Source organism: Sapajus apella, unplaced genomic scaffold, assembly GCF_009761245.1.
Source record: "Sapajus apella isolate SASKATOON/1434 unplaced genomic scaffold, GSC_monkey_1.0 scaffold13, whole genome shotgun sequence".
NCBI lineage: Eukaryota > Metazoa > Chordata > Mammalia > Primates > Cebidae > Sapajus > Sapajus apella.
Window position 1 is genome coordinate 12,008,824 of NW_022436953.1, and position 23,451 is coordinate 12,032,274.

Sequence of the window (23,451 nt, forward strand, 5' to 3'; positions counted from 1 at the left end):
TACCTATTTGACACTTAAACACTTAGAGAGTTATTTGGATTCATGCTTACTTACTACAAAGGTTAAATTACAACTTCATTTTGCTATTTTCATCATTGTTTGAAATTTTAGTTTTGGAAGGGGCATACAACTTTTAACAAAAAGAAAATTAAGCCGTAATAAATAGATAAGATTTTATGTTGGTTAATTCTAGAGTTAAAATACAGAATATTATTTATGCGTTAATATATCACACAAAACTAAATTCTCCCTTAAGTATGTCTCTCACCACCCACAATCCTAGATGCTTTCCAAAGGTTCTCATTGTTACCATCTTGATGTTCCCCCATCCAGGTCCATGTCTATACATATAAATGCATGTATGTATTTGTATATGCAGTATTACTTTAGTGTTTACTTGTTTCAAATTGCTCATATTGTTCTACAATTTTCTATTTTCACTCAATATTAAGTTTTAGAAATCTTTTCACATTGTTATGTAATGATGATATATCCATATTATAGAATATTCCACATAATGATTTATTTAGCTATTTTCTTATATTTTCTAATTTCAGTCATTTCCTGTTCTTTTCTATAACAAGAAATGCTACAATGGGCATCATCATAAATATTTTCTTAGGCAGACGTTCAGATTCTGAAGGATGACAAGCTGTCAGTTTGGACTCCCTCTGCTCCCTTTTAAGATGCATTGGGGATACTCAGTGCTATTATTAGTAAGGATGAATTCAAGGCCTCTTTTCATGAGTTTCAATTGTAACAATCATGATAATGCATAAGCATAATGTACTTTTTATTATACATATCAAAATGATTTTGGGTAGAGGCCTTCCAAAGAGAATCAACATAAAGGGAAATGGAGGGAAAATTTCATTGTGTATAGGATAAGACTCATAACTGAACAACTAAAGGCAAACAATGTACTAAATTTGACCGGTTTGTTCATTCATTCATTTATTCATTCAGAGACAAGGTTTTGTTATGTTGCCCAGGCTGTGGTCAAACTCCTGGTCTCAAGCTCTCTTCCCACCTCACCCTCCTAAATAGCTAGGAATATAGGTGTGTGCCACTACACTCAGCTTGTTCATTTTAAAAGAAAGAATATGTTGAAGATTTTGAAGCTATTTCTTGGGTGGGGGAGGTTGTAAAACTGTGTTTTCATATTGAGTTTTCTCTACTGCCTCCCCTTCGAAACAGGAAGCCAAATTGAGCAAGAATGATAAATGTTCCTCCAAGGAGACAGGAACCATCATCTTGAAAACATCTCTGCAAGAGACCTCTGACTGCTATCCACTCAGCAGTCAGGACAATCTCATGCCCTTTATAAACAGTCATTTCCTGGACATTTTGTTAGAGAAGGGCTCTACAACTTTGGCTGAAGGACTCCTTACCACCTTAGTTCTTGTATATCTTATTGGGTGTACGACGTTCACAGTTTGGACCTGCAGGACCACAGAAATAACATATGACATATATACATTTATTTATATGTCATATATTATATATAAATATAGTAATGTGATATACAGCTATACATATATATAGTAATATATAGTAATGTGATATTTCCTGTTTCTGTTGTGCCCAATGTCATTGGAAATATATATATGTATGTGTGTGTGTGTGTGTATATATATATATATATACACACACATATATTTCGGTAAAGAAAGTAGCAAAAATGCCAAGTAGCTTAGAAGTTACTTGGAAAGCTCGCCAAAAGCTCTCAGCTGTGTAACTAATACCAGAGCATTATGTCCACTTCTAGGGATAAAAATCAACCAAAAAATCATGATTCACGACCCTAGTTAGTTTGTAATTTGACTAATAGAACATAATCAATAAAATAAAAATTTGAGAATGACTGGGGTGTGCCAAAGTGGGCGGTGGCTTAGGATCTAGGTCTCCAGAGTGGGTATTTATATGAATACCCTAATTGAATCAGGCTGGGCTCGGCACATACAGTGTTTCTCTCCAGACGCTAGAAATTTACTCATACTCTAACTTCTCTCCACTTCTCCTTGCCTATCCAAGTTCTTTACCTTTCTCAATACTCAACTCCCAACCAAACTCTTCTTTAATTAATCTGAACAAGGATGATTTATCAGGACTTTAGTCTGGGGTCCTATTTTATGTATACAAAGCTATCTTGTAGGTTTCATGAGAAAAGGACCGTATATTTACATATATTTTTTCATTTCAAGTCTATATATTTAGTAAGAGAAGAGATGAGAGAAGAAAAGAGAACAAGCAATGAAAAAAAAAAAAAAAGTGCCCAATGACTAATTTAAATGAAAATGACATATTAGGAAAATCTTGGCTGTGATGGTCTTTAAGTATGAAAGTGCAGAGAGGTGTGGAATACAAAGCTAATTGTCAAGGAACTCTCCAAGTCAATTTATTTTCTGAAATTAACTAAATAAAAATTACTGCGCTAACCGTATTCATTTTCTGTCAACTACTCCCTTCTGTGGCAGTCCAAACTGCAGACATAAGATGGATGTAAAGAAGCCAAAATCCAGTTTTAGTTTTAGGATCTCCCCAACATGGATAGGATGAGATCACAACTTTTCTTATCATCTGATCTCTGCAGAGGCCAGCACCTCTTTTCCTTCAGCACTTAAGATAAAGAGAGAAATCCTACATATCTTTAAAAATCTTGAAAAGCAGATGGATTCCCATTGTTCTCTGCTTATGCTCCCTCCTGTTCCTATTTTCATGCTAGTGTATTCTATTCTGTGTTGCTTCGCTCTTCATAGGAAAATGAGGTTGCACACACAAAATATATCTAATAACCATCAACACACTGCCATGTGTGTACCTATGAAACAATCTTGCATGTTCTTCACATGTAACCCAAAACCTAAAATGCAATTTAAAAAAATCCAATAGAGAAACTAGCAGAGGACATAATGAACAATTCGTAGATAAGAAAATAGGATCAACCAATTAATTTCACCCATTAGACTGGCAAAAACTTAGAACACTGAACATATTGAATATTGACCAAGGTGTGAGTAAACAGGGCTCCAAGATACTTGTGGGAAGGGACTTAGGAAAGGACTTAGCCTCCTGAGGTAAATCAGAGCGAAATGGGGGCATGAATTGGTACAGCTGCACTGTGAGGAAATTTGGCAGTTTCTATCAAATATTCCCTATACATGAGTCTTAGATATGCCTTAGCAATTTCATGTTTGTTATCTACCCTAGAAAAACACATGTTCACAAAGATGCCTATTTGTGAATGTTGATTGCAGCTTCCAAGTATATGTGAATGAAATGGACAATGAATGTTATATGGGGAATGGCTAAACGGGGGTATATTTATTCCATGGAATTCTATGTAGATTAAGAGCATTAGAGATAGACCTACATGAACTGACATGAAGACTCCAAGCCATTTAATGATGAAGAGGACAAATTTCAAAACAAGAAAAACAATATATATATATATATATATATATATATATATATATATATATATCTAATAACCATCAACACTGAAGCCATGGTATTGACAAGGTGCCCAGAGAGCACGTTTTCAGGAATTGAAGATTGAGTCATTTTATAATCATTATTTCCTCCTAGGATACTAAATGAAGTGGAGGCCTGAGACCACTGGTTCTCCTCCTTGAATGCTACCTACAGGTCCACTCTGAGCAAAGCATGTTTGAGTGTGAGGCCAGGTGTGATGTCTTGTCTTTACCACCCCTGCACTGATTCTCAGATATTTTCCCAGAAAGTCTCGTCAACTAAGCTTTCTTGCATCATGAAGTTGACAGATGAAGGGCACCAAACATCCATCCTTATGCACTTAGCTGCTTACACTCAAAGAAAGATACATACAACTTGCTTTACCTATGCCCATGTAACAAGCCTTAGCCAAAATATTTGTTAATAATAAAATGTATAATTTCCAAATGCCCTGGATGACATTGTAACTTGCTGAATATTATTTAAAATTACTCTTAGGGGGAAAAAGCTTTAATAATTTATGCCTTCTTGGCTATTTTAATTTTCTTTTTATTGCATTTTGGCAGGGCATACTAAGCATAAATTGAATAAAATGAAACATCACACATTGAGTGTTAATTACCACACTATTAAGAGATCTTGCCGCTTTTCATTCGGAGCTTAACAATGAGAAACTACAAAGAAGGGGAATTTTAAAAATTGCTTGCTATTTTTCCTTCTCAGAACATAAGTCACAAACATGTTACAAAGTATTTTTCTTTTCATTTTCACATCTTAAATTAATTCTATTAAGGAGAGAAACTGTTGGATTGAATAAGGCAAAAACTAGACCTGAAGACATTGTACAGTAGGTCAGATGATTCTAGGACAGAACATTTCAAGTACTCAGAAAAAAAAAAAAAAAAGATGTGGGAGTTGAAGATAGAAAGTCATTCAGAAGCTAAAGAGTCTAGGGAAATAATTAGGGATGAAGATGTCATTCTTGCTCAAATAATAAAAAAAAATCAGAAGACATCCTTAAACCCAGGAAGCTGGGAAACTCTCATAACATAAATTTCACACCATCTGGAGAGAAGACCCCAGGAAACTCAAAGCAGTGGAGGACATAGGGCTGGGTAGCTCTGGGTGAGAAAGTGTGTTTGGGGGTAAGGGTATTACTCTGGTGGACCCTGGGAGGGCCACAAGACCCTAGAAAGAGTATATGTTGTGTCTTGGGCATCAATTTGTCTAGGAACAAATTTTGAATTTGACCTGGAGGACTTCATACTGGATATCCATCCTCTTGAAAGGAATATCCTCAGAGTCGTTCTATAAAACCTGGCTTGGTGACTTATTGCAGAGGAAAAAGAATCACCTGACTACCAATGGTGAAAGTGTTCATGGCACAGCCAGAGCGTGATTGGCTAAAAATGAGATGGAGACTAAGCAGAAGCTGAGTGGTAGGAAAGAAGAAAGAATAAAATAGACTCCCAGCCTTACACCTATACAACCAGGCCCAGGTCCCACCGCTTTACATGTGATCTATGATCACTCACAACAGTGGAATATTGAATTCCCCTGAGAGTAGGAAACAGAAAAAAAAAAAAAAAAAAAAAAAAAAAAAAAAAAAAAAAAAAAACCTCTACTATCTATCTTAACTTTCTTTTTTAAAACACTGTGCTGGAGGTAACAACAAGTGAAATAAAACAAGAAAATAATAATACTTTACTAAGTAAAAGAAAAAAGAAATAAAATAATAATACTTTACTAAGTAGAAGAAAAAAGAAATAAAATAATAATACTTTACTAAGTAGAAGAAAAAAGAAATAAAATTATGATTTGAAATTACAATTACCACAGTACTGTACAGTAGAAGGTTTCTTATCTAGGAAACCCAAAGTAATCTGCAGGCAAAGTATTAATATTAATCAGTCTATGTGTCAAAGTCACTGAATACATGGTTAACTCAATATTTCACACCTGATTCTATACACACTACTAGAAAATGCAGTTATAAATGGCACTCTTTACAATAGCATCAAAGAAATTATAAATGCTGTGATTTCCAAAAGCATAAAAACATCAGCTTCAAACATTTAGAAATATGCTTTCTCTCTCTCTCTCTCTCTCTCTCTCTCTCTCTCTATATATATATATATATATAAAGGTATGCTATTTCTACACTAAAACCAAAAAAAGAAAAAACCCCTAAAAATATTATTGAAAGAACCTTAAAAAACCAAAAGAAACAAATGAAATGGAGGGCTACAGAATGTTTACGGCTTAAATGATTCCATTTTGTACAGATACAAATCCTCCCTGAATTAATCTGTAAATCCAGTACATACCAGTAGTTTGTGTGTATGTGTGTGTGTGTGTGAGTACATTAGTCACTGTCAAAATTAACAAGTTAATTCTAAAATTCAAATACAAATTGAATAACCCAAGATAACCCAAGGCAATGTTGAAAGAGCAGAAGAAGACAGCTGAAGAATGTGCAGAATCAAATAGCAATCTTACTTCAAGTCTGTGGTAAATTCGTCACTATGTTGGCACAAGGAGAGGTAACAATCAAGGACACAGAATCTAGAAAGCAGCTATACCTGTATCTCCACCAGGAGTCACAGAGAAGATGAACTCTAGGATAATGAGGAAAATATCACAAATAGGTATATATCTGATATAAAATATATCTAGACCTGTATTTCACTACATACTCAATACTCATTTCCAAAGAGATTGTCAAATTTAAAAATGAATGGAAAGGCAGTGAAAAATGTATAGAAAAATAATGGAAGATATTGTTTTGTGATAGATAAGCAAAGATACTTAACAGTATATAAAATCTGTAACAAGAAAGAAAAACTGAAGGATTAAAATTTATTAAAATAAAAAAAATCCTCACAAGGCACTAATAAGAATAAAAAGGCAAACTATAGGCTAAAAGAACATAGCAACAAAAATATTAAGTTGGTGCAAAAGTGGTTGTGTTTTTGCATTACTTTCAACGGAAAAAACTGCAATCGCTTTTGTACCATCCTTAAATAACACAGGAATTATACTCAGAAAACATTAATAACATCTACAATTCAGTACGAAAAGGTTATACAACCCAATTGAAAAATAAACAAAAGTCTTGGCTCTTCACAAGAAACAGATACCAAAATGTAGCCAGGAGCAGCCTGTAACCCCAGCACTTTGGGAGGCTGAGGCGAAAGTATTGCTGGAGACTAAGAGTTCAAGACAAGCCTGGACAATGTAGCGAGATCCCATATCTACAAAATATAAATTAGTCTGGTGTGGTGCTGCATGCCTCTAGCTGCAGCTACTCAGGAAGCTGAAGTGGAGGATCATTTGAGCCCTGGAGGTCAAGGCTGCAGCGAGCTATGATTGCACCACTGCACTCCAGGCTGGGTGACAGAGTCTCATGAAAAGAAGAAAAAGAAAAGGATACCAAGATAGGTAATAAATGTATGAAAAGATGTTAAGTTCTTTAGATATAATGGAAACACATTTTAAATCTGGTTTACTTGAAACGATAAACACCAGCTATTGATTATAAAATACCAGCTGAGAGGGTAAACCAAATCCTTTAGACACACTGTAGCTGAGTTCAACTGGTATTGCCACATTGGAACATGACTCAGGGTGATCTAATAGAGCTGAACAATGGAATATCCTAAGACTCAGAAAGTTCACCCTTAGACATATAGACATCTGAAATCTTAACTAAAATACAATATTTTTATAGCCCCCTCCCTCTAAAAAAAAACAAATAGAAACTACCCATATGTCCATCAGTATTAGAGTGAATATATTATTACATATTGAGGATATTCCTACAATGCCATTGCTTTCTAGCAACAGAATTATTGAATGGATATAGTAAACATAATTTTTAAGAAAGAAACCAGGCACAATAGAGTAAATACTGATATTTCTATTTGTGTAAAGTACAAAAACTGGTAAAAGTATTTTTTCCTATTAAAGAAGTAGAAGAACGGTAAATCTTAGGGGCATGGTAGAGAACTAGTAATATTCTGGAAGCTGACCGTATAGGTATGCTGTTTTTTTAAATACTTATTAAGTTGTAAATTTATGATGTATGTGTTCTTCTCTGGCTATAGCATACATTGATAAAAAGTAAAAGAAAAAAGCACCAGGAAGTATTTGACACAGTGGTTTATGTCATAGACTCTGAAGACAGACTGCCTGGGTTTCCCTGGTAACTTCATTGCTAGTGCTTACCAGTTGAATAACCTTGGATAACTTTCTTCGTACCTTGGTTTTATCACCTGTAAAGTGGGAATCAAAAGAGGTACCTGAGCACATGAATCTTCCCTTAAGTTGTGTAGCTCTTAAGGAATTTGATTTTCACAGAAATAGACATAAAAAGAGTCCAAAAAAGTCATCAGCCTCCTACAAAAATCAAGCCCAAATAGTTCTCATTTGTATGAAACAGAGAAACAAGAAAATACAAAGAAATCAAGGCCAATGGAGGACCATGTAGATCAGGATAAAAAACATTACTGGAAAGATTACTAAAATAATATAATCTCATATTAATTTTAGGAATTATGAGTATACGAGGCTCAAAATATTGAAACCCAAAAGAAGACAAAGTATAACAAGATAAAAGGATAAATGTGTGTGTGGGGAAAGTATACGTGTAACAAAAGACTACTAGCAAATGGATAAATTGAAGGCATTGAAGAGCAGCATTGAAGACCCAATACTTCTGCAGAAGTTTAGGAACAAATGATACAATTTCAGCTTCCTCAATATAGGAAGATAGAAAAACTGATTAGAATAATGAAGACAAAGCTGGAAAGTGTATTGCAGAGACAACACACGTGCTGTCCTAGAACAAAAAATAAAGAAATAAATGAATCAAAAGCAACAACCTAAACTGTAAACTAAAATAGAGTAAAACAACACTTTCTTGAGTTAAAAAACATAACAAAATAAATGGGCATCATTACAATCAATTTAATAAAAATTATAAAATAAATATAAAGAACAGAAAATGTTGCAAATATCTCAGAAGATATGTCTTATTCATCTCAGCACAGTGTCGAGTACATTAGAAAGTGTTTAATAGCTTTCTGTTGAATAAATAAATATTACTTATTCATTATTAACTGCAAGTGATACAAAGATGAGAAAAAAATCTTCTCTAAACATGTCCGAAATCTGGAAGGCAGTAGTATCATTCACTTTATCATGGGAGTAGAAATAGCACAGTCCAAAAATCAAAATTGGATGATTCTTTTTTTCTTTTCTGTTTTTAAAAATTATGGCAAAATATATATAACCTAAAATCTTCCACCACAAACATCTTTTAGTGTCATACTAAGCCTCTTCATATTGTTGTGCATATATCACCACAATTCATATTCAGAACTCTTTTCACACTTGATCTTAACCAAAAGGCCAAGAAATGCTCCAGAACTTTTTTCAACTGGAAAAACTGAGATTTTATATCAATTGAACAACAATTCCTGATTTTCCCATTCCCATAGCCCTGGGAGGCTACGCTTCTAATTTTTGCCTCTATGAATTTGATTACTCTAAATACCTCACACAAGTGGAATCACACAGTATTTGTCCTTTACTGACCGGCTCATTTCACATAGAATAGTAATGTCCTTAAGGTTCATCTGTCTTGTAAACATTTGAGAATTTCCTTCTTTTTAAAGGTAAATAATATTTCATTGGATGTACCATATTTTATTCATCTCTCTGTCAATGGATAGTTGGGTTAATTCCATGTGTTAGCTAATGTTACTGTGAATATAATGCTACAAATATCTCTTTAAATTCTTTCAAGTATATACCTTCAAGTGGAATTCCTGGATTATATGTTAATTCTATTTTTAATTTTTTGAGGAACTATCATACTGCCTTCCACAGTGGCTGTACCATTTTACATTCCTACCAACAATACACAAGGATTCTAATTTCTTCACCTCCTCACCAACACTTGTCATCTGTTTTTACTTCAGATAGTAGCTACTCTAATGGGTGTGAGAAGGTACCTTATTGTAGCTTTGATTTCTATTTCGCTTATGATTAGGGATGTTCCCTAATCATGTGCCTAATGTCCCTAATCACTGATCCTTAATACATCCTCTTTGGAGAAATGTCTATTCACGTATCTTCCGTATTTATAAATTTTATTTTGTTTTTGTTCTTGGGTTTTAGGAATACTCAATATCAAGCTTTTGCCCTGTGCTTCACTTTCTTCTAAGACTTTTATAACTTCAGATCTTACATTTAGGTCTTATATTAATTTTGAGTTCATTTTTATATATGCTGTTAACTAAGGGTCTGATTTTCTTCTTTTTCACTTGGATATTATGTTTTTTTGTTTTTTCAACGTTTGCTTTTTAAAAAAAATTAATTGTGCTGCATGTCATCTCTGTGCTGATGATGAACTTGAGGTATAAATTTAAGGCTGTTTAGGTCTTTACTGAGCCTGTATCTTTCCTTGAGCAATTGTGGTGGTTTTCTAATTTCTGTCCATATGTGCTTGCTTTTTAACATCCTAATCTTTAACAATGTCTGACTCTCATAAACGAGAAAAGAGAACATAAAGCGAGAATGCAAATCACTGGCCCTTTAAACCTCCAGGAATTCGCTCAGCTAGAGGGGAGGAGCTTGCAACAATCTACAAATAGGGGCAGGTGCAACAAACAATGGCTGCCCTCCTCTATGACTGTGAGGAGTAGGGTGCGGGAAGCTGGGGTGGGGGCAATGGCTATAGATAGATAGGTAGTTGCTACTGTACTAAGAGCTGAAATTGATCAAAATTAACCACAATCTACAACTAAAATCTTCTGGAAGTTGAAAGGCTTTAATAGTTCTAAAATATTTACAGCAAACAGATTCTGCCCCTGGAATTTTTTTGTAGGTGAGTAGATGGGTTCCTGGTGGCTCCTACTCTGCCATCTTCTCATAATCCTTTTTCGGGATTTCACTCTTTATGATGACGTTTATCTAGTGATTTACCTTTTTAAGTCACTAAAGTCCTGTATCTCTCATGTAGTTTTCATAGCTAAGCAGGAGAAGCTAAGAACAATAGTAATGAAAACACTGATAAGAACAATAACAGAAAACTCTCCACCAAGAGCTTATTGTGTTCTATGCATTGCACTACATACTTTACATAATACAGATTCTCCTTGACTTACGATGGATTTATGTCTTGATAAACTCATTGTAAAGTTAAAAATTGTAAGTCAAAACATGGTAAGTCAGAGACCAACTGTACTGAAAAAAGAAACCATATTAAATCAATAACACCAGAAGACTCATTTTATACATGCAAAAGTGAGAATTCGAGAAAATAAAATAATTTCGTAAGGGCATAGAGTGAGCAAAGTGGACCACTCCATGGAACATGAACTTCTAGTTACCTAGAAAGCTTTTGAGATATGCATTAGCTTCCTCTTGGTGCAGTACTGGGAAGAGTGTTGGTTCTCAGTAACTGGCAGCTGGTGGCAGTACTGCTAATACTGGTTGTAGCAGTACCTGCAATTAATGGATATGTCATCTAAGTGTTGCAGTGGCCCAGCTACATCAGCTTGCAGCATTTGTGACCCTATTACCTTATGGAACAGAAAAATTCAAAATTTTACCATACAGTAAAACAAATTCACTTTATTTTTTCCTTTTGCTTATTTGAATCAAAGAAGTCCTCTTCTTGGTTTATTTATTTATGTAAGGCCTTGCTCTGTCTCCCAGGCTGAAGTGCAGTGATGCAATCACAGCTGCAGCCTCTACCTCATGGGCTCAAGCAATCCTCCCACCTCAGCCTCCCTAGGAGCTGAGGCCACAGGAGCATGCCATCATGCTTGTTTCTCTCTCTTTCTCTCTCTCTTTTCTCTCTCTCTCTCTCTCTCTCTCTCTCTCTCTGTGTGTGTGTGTATGTGTGTGTGTCGGGGGGGGGACCACAGGAGCATGCTATCATGCTTGTTTCTCTCTCTCTCTGTCTGTGTGTGTGGGTTTGTGTGTGGGTGTGTTTGTGTGTAGAGCCAAGGTCTCATCATATTGCCCAGGCTGGTCTCAAACTCCTAGGCTCAGGTGATCCTTTCACCTTGGCCTCCCAAATTGTCAGGATTACAGGTATGAGCCAGAGAGCCTGGCCTCTTCCTTGATGTTTTTAGTTACCTTCCAGCTGTGAATAATCCTCTTTCAAGATCTTACTTTTCACTTTCTTCTTTTCATATGTTTTGAACATTTTTCATTTGCTCATGGGGAAAACACAGAGTACATGCTATTAGACATACTATCCCCAAAATGTTTATACTCTTAATACTTTCTTTATATATATTTATATATTTGCATTTTTTAGGAAAAAAAGAACCCTTGCATATAAGCTCCTATGCTTGAATCTTAGCAAAAACAGTATTGAGAAGAAAGAAACTAGTTTCACATGGAATTTGGAGCAATAATCTCAAAGCCTATGGATCTCAGACACCCAGTTGACACATTAGTTGATCAGTTATAGAAAAGCTTTTAGAAAACACATTTTAAGGTCTTTCTCTCTAACCAAGTTCAGCCCAGACAATGTTGAGCCTGAAATATCCCTCTTTCCAATGGGGAACTTGAGAGGAAAAATTACAGTTTTTCACAACCTTAAAAGAAGGCTGAATCTGTTTTACTTCATATAACTAACTGGTTACACATGAACAGGTAATTATTCTCTGAAATCCAAATTTAAAAATACATGGAAATTGGCTGGGCATGGTGCCTCATGCCTGTAATCTCAACACTTTGGGATGCCAAAGTGGGTGGATTACCTGAGGTTGGGAGTTAGAGACTAGTCTGGCCAACATGGAGAAACACCATCTCTACTAAAAATACAAAAATCAGTTGAGCGTGGGAGAATAGTTTGAACCCAGGAGACAGAGGTTGCAGGGAGCTGAGATCACGCCACTGCACTCTAGCCTGAGTGAAAGAGTGAGTCTCTATTTCAAAACAAACAAACACACACACACACACACACACACACACACACACACACACGCACACACACCTATAAATATAAACATATTTAAATAGGCATATATATATTTATATATATTTTTATATATAAGTATTTATATATAGGTGTGTGTGTATATATATATATATATACCAATTTAAATATGTTTTTCTAAAAATTTTATATGGCTTAAAATTATACTGACAAAAACAACTGCAGCCACTGTTAAACTAATGACATTATCTCATGGATAACTTACTCTAAATAGTTCACCAATGTGAATGGATAAATCATATGTCATCACAGAAAGTGATTTCTCTCAATGAGTTACACCTTCTGGAATCTTATTGCTTTGCAGATCTGGTAAAACTTTCAATCAAAATAAGACACTGAAATAGGCTTTGGGCCAAAACCTAAACTTTGAATTTGAGGCATGAGTGAACATATTTAGACTTTCCTACTTTCTGTGAATTCTTGTGTTTCAAATGTCCTTCTTCTGCACATAGCAGCTTACTTTGTAAAGAGATTCAGTGATGTGACTTTAAAAATTTCTCCAAACTTTAATTCACTTTAATGTGAACTGTCTTTTTCTGACATGTTGCTGCCAACCAAGATTTTTAGCATTGCTCCCTGTCCTCTCCAGTGGTTTCTGTCTCTGTGAAGTTTAATATGTAATAGATGTTTAATGGAATATCAAGACCTAATAAACAGTCAGTTCTGGGGAAGCTATAATAGAAAGTGAAGCATGCATTCCAGCTCCAGATAACTTTACAATCTTTCTATTGTTTCTGAACTATTTAAGAAAATAATTCCCTAATTGCATCATTTCATTTGATTTATTCTATTGACTAAGCTGTTTTTACTACAAATAGGACAAAGTTTAGTGAGGTAATTATATTCTCCTCTGTTCACTTAATTATTCCCTTTGTTTGATTTGGTTATAATTTCAGAAATAGCCAGAGACCTACTAGGATAATCTTACATTTTAAAAAGTTATTTGCAAAATTAATCACATGGTATACAGTGGATCAGTTTCCAACCCAGGTCTTCTAACAATCTTACTTTAAGTTGTAGCTCCCTATCTACATTTGACCTTATGCAGATTTCACCATAAGTGTTGTCCTGACAGACAGAGGTGTTATTTATTTGTCCTCAGGATTCATCTTGTTTTCCAGAACACAGCCGTTCACATTCACAGTTTATGTTTGGTGAACAAAAGGACGACTTTGTTCAAGACTGCCTTATGACTATAGGTTTGCATTAGACTAGCTAAATTTAAAGGACTTGAAACATGTAATAGATACAGCTTGCAATGGTGGAACCACGGCAAATCTTTTTGTTTAAATTGTATTTTTGTATGTGCGTGTTTGTTTTTAATTATTCCCTATCCTGCAAAAATAAATGGACATTTAAATAAGAATACAATATTATAGTCATTGCTAGTAATTTGGCATTATAATAGACAATCATGTAGTATTGGAAGCTCTGTGCTGTAGGAATAAAGAGAACCAAATTCCTGGCTCTGCAATGCCACAAACAAATTGTTAGACATTATAGTATAACCAAGATTGATCTCCAATTAATCATTTCATCTGAAAAACGACAAGTTAGTATAAAACAATCTGTTCTCCCTTAATAATATGAGATCTCTGAAACATAATTTAGTACATGCATATATTTTAAAAACATTTATATTTATTGGGATAACAGTATAAGTAAAGCTTTCATCTAATGTTTTATATTCTGAATGTCCAATATGAATTTAATGCAAGAGTCACATCATTCCTGCCATAAACAATTTTGGAACACTTTCTGTTTTTCTTTACTATCAGGTATATTTCTGTTATTATCATTACGCAGGCTACAAAACATTGAATATATTAATCACACCTTTCTGGGTAAAATTCTTTTCAATGACCATCCCCAGCCTCTTCTCTCAGTTTCTGTTATCATCCATTGATTAGAGGTACAGCCTTAATAAATAACTATACCTCTCCTTGCCTTAGTTTTTTCTTCAGTAAAATTATGTTTCTTTTAGACCTGTTCTTTCTAAAATACAACTTATTGTTTGCAAAAAACAATATGACCAAATAATTCTATCAACCAAAATTCAGGAAATGCCATAAAATCCATCTGCTTTCAAATGGATCCAACATACTAGTATTCTAAAAACTCTAAGAAGCCTGGAGAAGAGAAATCTGATTCACTCCAATTAACCCAGTTTATCCTATGCACGTTTATTCATGAAATCACTTATTTCTGAGTAATAGCAATTAATGAAACTCCTGAGATATAATCATCTTAGCTGTTTAAATGATAATTGGGTCATTTTGGAAAACCTCAAAGTAGATGGTCTCCAAGGTCTCTTTTAAGATCAAACATTTTATAAACTCTTAAAGAATAGTTTTCAATGGGTATTAAATATATGGTAAAGTTGCAACTGGAATTTAGAAATTTCAAACTGAAATTTATAAATCTATACCTGAGGGTAATCCTCTCTTCATTTCTCCATGATCACATTATTGAACTAGTATGCAAACTAATATGATAGATAGACATAGAGACAGATATATAGCCTTGTATAAGTTAGATTCAAGTAACAGACAATAATGTAGACAATAACACAGAAACATCAAGCTACAAATCAAGTAACCGGTCCCATGATTCAAAGGTGGGCTTGAAATTAGCCACCAGGGACTTGAAATATCTCTCTGTTTCAATTTATATTAAAATAGTATATTTTTATTGGAATTGAAATATCTCTAAATTTTATTTTTCTGAAAAATAGCATCAATAGAACAATATAAAATCAATAGGTAGACATACACTGAACAAAAATTGCCCTGCTACACAACTTAAACCATTGTATAAAATGTTTGAAGTAATCTAGGCAAGTGAGAGTACTCGCCAGCTTAACACAGTTTGCCATGTCCTGGAAAGAAGAGCAAACTATCTAATAAACAGATATGTGCCTGCAATGTTGGTTTTGCTTTATTGCTTACATCTTTTCTATTTTCAGCCGAGTTTCCAGGAGACACGCGATGTGTATGCTGCTGCCTAACAGAGTTTTACTTTAGACATAGTTAATTCCATTATTAATTAATTATTATAAATACTAGTTTCCAGTTTGCTATATAAGAAGCTTAAAGTCATCATTTCCTCTAACAATAAGTAAAAGTCAAACAAACTGAAAAATCAACAACTTGTCTTAGAATTGCCATAGTAGTGAGCTAATAGGGCAAACTGCTGTCTCAAAAACTGGAGACAGGCTAGATACAGAGAATCACAACTTAACAGAGCAGAAACCCATGAGCAGAAACCACCAACACTGCCAGTGTTGGGGTAGGAAAATCTGAACTATAACTGAAAATTTTCTGGAGGCTCAGTTTGAACATGTCTGAGAGGTAACAACTCCAGAAGAACCCTCACACGTTTGTGAGTTATACCTTTGACATCTCTACCATGTTCCCACAGGGGTGATTAGAGAAAAATCCTCTCATGCTTCCAGGAGAAGGAGAAGAAAAATAGCTATTTTGTAATACGCTAGAGCATTTCATTTTTCTTAATAAAGTATGTCCTTAAAAGAAATTATTTTATTAGTGCTTCGCCTATAGGGGTTTTATCAGGGCCCAACTGAGTTGGAGGAAAAGAAATACCCAACTCTACCCCCTACTAGCTATATCACCCATAGGAAATGGAGTTGGGAGGTTACTCAGATATGCTTGTGAAGTTCGCAGTCCGAAAATCACAGGCTGACTCACTAAAAGACCGAGACCCAATCATAGGATTGCAGAACACGCCCCTGCCCGCATATCTTACTGCCATATTAATAAAGGCCTATTTAATACAGTTCCTCTTACATAATACATCATGTCCAGCTAACAAGAAAAGATATTATAAGTAATACTAAAAGACAAAAAGCACAGTTTCAAGAAACTGAGCAAGCATTAGAATCTGTGTAAAATACAGGAAGAATGTTAGAATTACCAGACCAGAAATAAATGAATTAAAAACTATAGTTACTATGTTCTGGGTTCCAATAAACAAAATAGAAAACACGTAAGAACACATGGATAATGTAAACAAAGAAGTGGACATTCTGAGAAAGAACTGATTAAAAATGCAGGAGATCAAAAGCAATAAAAAATAAATTAAGGTTGTCTTTGATGGATCATTAATACACTGGACATGACTGAGTAAATTATCTCTGAGTTTGAAGATATGTTAAAATAAATCTTCAAAAAAAAAGAATATGAGAAAAAAAGAATGAAAAAAACATTCAAGAACTGTGGAACCATCACAAAATGTATAAGTAATGCATTGCAGGAGTATAAGAAATAGAAGATAGAAAAGGACAGAAGGAATATTTGAAGCAACAATGACTAAGAATTTTACTAAATTAATGTCAGACACATTAATGTCATTAAGTTAATGTTAGCCACAGATCCGGGAAGGTCAGGGAACGGCAAATAGAAAAAAAAATGCCAAAAAAATCTACATCTATGCGTATCATATTAAAAACGGAGACAATAAAAGAAAAAATTGAAAGGAACGGAAAAATACCTTATATAGAGTGAAGCAAAGACAATTACTACATCTGATTTGTCCTTAGAGACCATGCAGGCAAGAAGAGAACAACGTGAAATATTTGAAATGTTTTTAAAGAACGCACTTACCTAGGTATGTATTTTTGAAAATTATCCTTTGAAAATGAAGGACAAATAAAGCCTTTTTCAGACAAACAAAAATTGAGAGAACTTACTTGTCGGTAGATTTGTCTTGTAAGAAATGTTAAAATAAGTTTTTCAGATTGAATGAAAATATAGGTAATAAACTCAGATCTACATAAAAAAGGAAGAGCATTAGAGAAGTAATAAATGAAGAAAAATGAAAACTTTTCTTTCTTATTCTTAACTGACATAATAGATGATAGCAGTTTGTTCTTATCAGAGGCTGGAAGGGGAGAGAGAAGTTGGAATGGAGAGGTGGGGAAGGTTATTGGGTTAAAAAAATAGAAACAATAAATAAATCCTTCTATTTGATAGCACAATAGGGTGAATATAGTCAACAATAACTTCATTGTATATTTTAAAATCATGAAATTGGATTGTCTGTAACTCAAAGGGTAAATGCTTGAGGGGATGGATACCCCATTCTTCATGATGTGAGTACCTCATACATACTGCATGCCTATATCAAAACATCTCATATGCCCCATAAATATATATAACTACTATGTAGGCACAAAATGCTTTTTAAAAAATTTAAGAAATAAAAAAGTCATACACTAACAAATGAAGCTTTTAGCTTATAATTGTGTTTCATTTCTGCACTTTCAACTAAATAAAATTCAGTGTCATAAGTTTAAAAAAAAACAATGTGTGTTCATACACACGCATACTTTGTATAACTGAAATAAACAACATCAATTAAATCAGGAACAGGAAAGGAGAATTCGAAATTTTTTTATTACCAGGCACTTGGCATTACCTGTGAAGTGGTATAGTGCTATTTAAAAGCAGACTTGGCCTAGCTGTAAACCTATATTATAGATTCTAGAGCAAAGACTAATAAGTGAAAAAATAATATTGATAAGAAAGGAGAGAAAATGTAATCATAAAATTCTCTACTAAAATTACAAAAGGTAGGAAAAGAGTAAAATATAAAAGTAGAAACAAAAATCAAGGGCAATGAACAGAAATCAGTAAAGTAGATAGTAGATATTAACGCAACTATATAAATAACCATTTAAATGGTTTAAGTACATCAATTAAAAGACATAGATTGTCAAATTGGATCTAGAAAAAAAAAAAAAAAAAAAAAACTTCAGCTATACATTTGTTGATAGGATTTGGCTTTGTGTCCCCACCCAATTATCACCTTGAATTATAAATTCCCACAAGCCTCATATGTCAAAGGAGAAGCCCGGTGGGAGGTAATTAAATCATGGTGTGGTTTCCCCCATGCTCTTCTTGTGGTAATGAATGAAACTCAGGGGGTCTGATGGTTTTATAAACATCTAGCCTCTCCCCTGCTTACACTCATTTTCTCTCCTGCCCCTGTGAAGAGGTGCCTTCCACCATGACTGTTAAGTTTCCTGAGACCTCCCTAGCCATGCAGAACTGTGAGTCATTTAAACCTCTTTTCTTTACAAATTACCCAGTATTGGGTATTTCTTCATAGCAGCATGAGAATGGGCTAATGCAGTAAATTGGTACCAAGGTAATGGGCACTACTGTAGAGGTACGAGAAAATGTGGGAGCAACTTTGGAATTGGGTAAAAGGTAGAGGTTGGAACAGTTTAGAGGGTTTGGAAGAAGACAGGAAGTTGTGGGAAAGCTTGGAAATTTATAGAAACCTGTTGAATGGTTTTGACAAAAATGCCAATTAGTGATATGAAAAATGAAGTCCAGGCTGAGGTGGTCTTGGATGGAGATGGGGAACTTCTTGGGAACTGGAGCAAAGGTGACTCTTGCTATGCTTTAGCAAAAATACTGGCAGCATTTTGCCCCTGCCCTAGAGATCTGTGGAACCTTTAACTGGAGAGAGATAATTCAGAGTATCTGGCAGAAAAATATCTAAGCTGCAAAACATTCAAGGGGAAGCAGGGCATAAAAGTTCAGAAAATTTGCAGGCTGATGATGCAATAGAAAAGAAAATCCCATTTTCTGGGGAGAAATTCAAACTAGCTGCAGAAATTTGCATTAAGTATCAAGGGGTCTAATGTTAATCATGAAGAAAATGGGGGAAATGTCTCCAGGGCATGTCAGAGAAATTCACAGTAGCCCCTCAATCACAGGCCTGGAGACTAATGAGAGAGAAATGGTTTTGTGGGATGGACCCAGGACCCCCCTTCTCTATGCGGCCTTAGGTCATGGTGCATTGCTTCCCAGCTGTTTCAGCTCCAGCCATGGCTAAAATGAAAAAGGTTCTCACTCTGTTGCCCAAGCTGGAGTGCAATGGCATAATCTCGGCTCACTGCAGCTTCGACCTCCAGGGCTCAAGTGATTCTCCCACCTCAGCCTCCAGAGCAGCTGGGACTACAGGTGTATGCCACCAGAGCAGAATGATTTTTTAAAAAATTTTGTACAGATACAGGGTCTTATTATGTTGTCCAAGCTAGCCTAGAACTCCTGGGCTCAGGCAATTCTCCTGCCTCAGCCTCAGCGAATGATTTTTTTTTTAATTTGTATAGATAGAGTCTCATTATGTTGCCCAGGCTAGTCTGGAACTCCTGGGCTCAGGAAATTCTCCTGCCTCAGTCTCCCAACTGGGATTACAGGTATCAGCCATCATACCAGTCTAGCCACTCAATTTCACTGTGAACCTACAACTGCCCTAAAAAGTAAACTCTCTTTTCAACAAAATGTTAAATACTTTGCATATTATTAAATGCTCAAACTTCTCTGCAGGTTTAATTCTCCCAACTGAAATGTAAGCTCTTTAAGGAAAAAGATGATGGCTTATAAATTTTCTGTTTCTTTTTAAGACTCTAGCTGAGGGCCTCATTCAAAGTAGAAGCAGCACAAATATTCACTAAGTTAATGAACATATGTATAGATCTATAAGTAGGTAAAGCCAAAACTGATATTCACAAGTCTTTTAAAGTTTCTTAAAAATATCTGCAATACCAAAAGGGAGAATGACTGATATAATAAAAACCTGAACCTGCCACCAGACTCACATATTGAATACCGAGTTTACAATGAAAAAGCTCTAAAAATTTGAGGATTAGGAAAAAGGAACTCATAGACTACTCTGTTCACATTCGCCTCTCTCCTGCTCAGTGGTAACTGCTATGCCGCTGATGTTTATCATCCCCAGTTCCCAAGTGCTTCTTTATATCTTTCCTACTCATGTACGAATTCTTGCACAACATAGAATTTTACCATTGCCTACATTTAAACTGTAAAAAAATACTTGATTTACAATCTATGAAACGTGCTTTTAAAACATATGTATGTTAGCATGATAAATTCAGTTTGAGTCATGGCATTCTAATACATTCATTTCCACTAGTTTTTAGCATGTATTTTTCATAAATATACAATAACTTATTTTTTCTTTCCTGTGTTGATAGAAATTTAGGTTATTTTCATTCTTTCTGGAAATAACCGACAGTGCTGTTCATTATGGCAGTGCCACAATGAACATTTCTCTCCATGCCTCTGAGGGCAGACATGAGCAGGTTGCTCTAGGTCAGTCTAGGAGGGGAAATGCTGGGTCACAGCCTGCGCATATCTTCAATTTGATTAGTGTTTTCCAGACAGCTCTCCAAACCGGATGTACAATTTACACTCTTAGGAATCTTCATTTTATAAAGCTATAGTTTCCCAACACTTAACTCTTGGCCTTTTAGGCACTGACATTTATGTGAGGATGCTTTGTGCTGTCAACTTTGCTCAAAGGGCTGTTTCTCAAATCTCCCAATTCACTTTTGTGTTTGCTCAAGAGTCACGACTCAGGTATACTATTGTTTGAATCAATTCCTCTGCCTCTGCTGTGATTTCATAATGTGAAGCCACTTTAGTTGTTTTGTGTCCAAATTCTATGAGTTCCTTTTTCCTAAGCCTCAGATTTTTAGAGCTTTTCATTTTAAACTCGGCTTCTACTATAATTGAAAGTTTGGATTAATGGCAAATAAAGGACTGCATTTATCTAAATGTGATCTGTTTTAATACCACAGATTACCAGACAATTCACATGCTCTGGTCTCCTTGCATCTTAACAAGCTTAATATACTATTTCATTGTACTGTGGATTAATAGCACCAGAGGGCAATACTATGGCTGCTGAGATTTTAAGGTCTGGATAACTATAGGCTTCAGCTAATGCCCCATAACTGAAATTTATTAAATATGTAATGCCTCAGAGCACAGTTTAATAAAACAAGCTGCACTATGAAGTATTCAGGCCATATTTCAAAGGGAAGCCCATGTTAAGTGATCATTTAAATAAGAATTTACTACCAAAAATAGCCCATTCTGATTTGACATCGAGGTTACTACCGATATATATATGTGTGTGTGTATATATATATATATATGTGTGTGTGTGTGTGTGTGTGTGTGTATATATATATATATATTTTTTTTTTTTTTCGTCCTAACTTACTTCCCACCTCAGATTTCCTTTGGAAAAGGGTAGTCCCTACAATTGTGAGTCAGGATCAGAATTAAGGAAGGAAGATAGAGAGGTAAATAGATAGGTAGGTAGGCAGGCAACTGGGTAGGTAGATGGATAGATGGGCAGATAGAAAGACAGACAGACAGACAGACAGACAGACAGACAGACAGACAGACAGATAGATAGATAGATAGATAGATAGATAGATAGATAGATAGATAGAGAAATGAATATTTCTACCTGGTCTTTTCCTCAACAAGAATTTGAGGTAGCTACTAGATTTTTTTTACTGTGAACATTTCTGTTAAAACATTAAGTATATTATCAATATAGAAAAATATACAAGTACTAAGCAAACAACTTGAATTTTCCATCAAAAGGAATACAATCATTTGATCAGCATCAAGATCAAGAAGCAAAACATGACAAAAGCCTGGAAGCCTTCTTAAGTCTTCTTCTAAATATTTAGCTCTAGCAAGATAACTACTATGTCACATTTTAGTTTATGATTTGTAAACCAAACACTTTTTACAATGTTAGACCAAAAAACTCTTTATGAAATTAATGATGCCAAGAGAAGAAAAGGATTAACCTAGGGTTACAAATAGAAAGGAAGATAAGAATTAAAGATAAACTTAGGCATCTTGATGTCCTGTCCACTGTCCATTCTATTTGCTTTTACAGCTACTCAGCTCACTTTCAATTTCATTTAAATGTGGTATGAAATTCAGTAACCAATTGAATGTTGTCTCATTACCTTTCCATGACAGAGGCTGACACTCTGCCGTGGTTGAGTATCTTGTAACCCAGGCAACTCTCTGGAATCTAGTTGCTGCAGCCTTCAGCTGTTAACTTCCTTAAGATTTATTCCAGTTTTTAAGCAGAGGTCATGCTATTAATGGGGTAACCTCCACCAATTACTGAGAAAGGGATAGCTAAGGGTAGGGTTTTTTTGGCTGGTCCCCAGCCAATGACTAAGCAATTATTGAGCTCCAGCCAATGACCACACAAGGTTATAGCTAATTTTACCCAATGTAGAATTCCTCTAACAAATAACCTTCACTCTATAGTATCCTGTTAGGCTGGCTGACCCTTGGTTAGACTGTCATGATGGTCTGAAGCTTCCCTTGCCAAATCTGTCCCTTCCCACATTTTCTCTGCATAGCTAATACACCTTGACAAAAATGTTAGCCTCTTAAATCTGCTCAAAATATGCCACTTGGAGATGCTAACTTGCAAAAACAGAAAATATATCCTGATTGTCTAACTTTAAGTCCATAGTCTTTTTTTTCAATGCCAGTCCCTAAACATTCTAGTCAATTGAGGTTTCACTGTCATGTGATTCAGTACAAAGAACTTGAAATTTCAGATTCTGACACATTCGTGTTTTATTTTGACTTTCACTATGTATCTGCTAGTGTAGGCTAGTTGCGTTTGTGCTCCAATAATTGTGTTATCTATTAAATTAGAAGAATAATATTTACTATGTAAGTCAAAATGTGATCATTAGGATATATGAGAGCGCACAAATCATTTAGCCCAGTGCTGAACTCCAAAAGTTCCTATTAAATTATAATTTTATTGAAAACCAATTAGATGAGGAAAGTCACTTCCATTTATCTTGTGATCATTCTGATTTGGAAACATTTCAAACATAGTTACAGCCAGTATTCTCTATTTTAGCACTTCTGTTCTTTGTGAAAAGATTATTGTCCATCTAAACCTAGATGGCATTTTATAATCACCCAATCCTAGGGACAGTTTCTCATACCTAAAGAAAGGTTCAGATAGTAGAAGGACAGGGGTATTTTACATCAGGGAAATACCATACATATTTGCTGCTTTTAGAAATACCAAAGAGAAAAATTCTCACAAGAAATTTC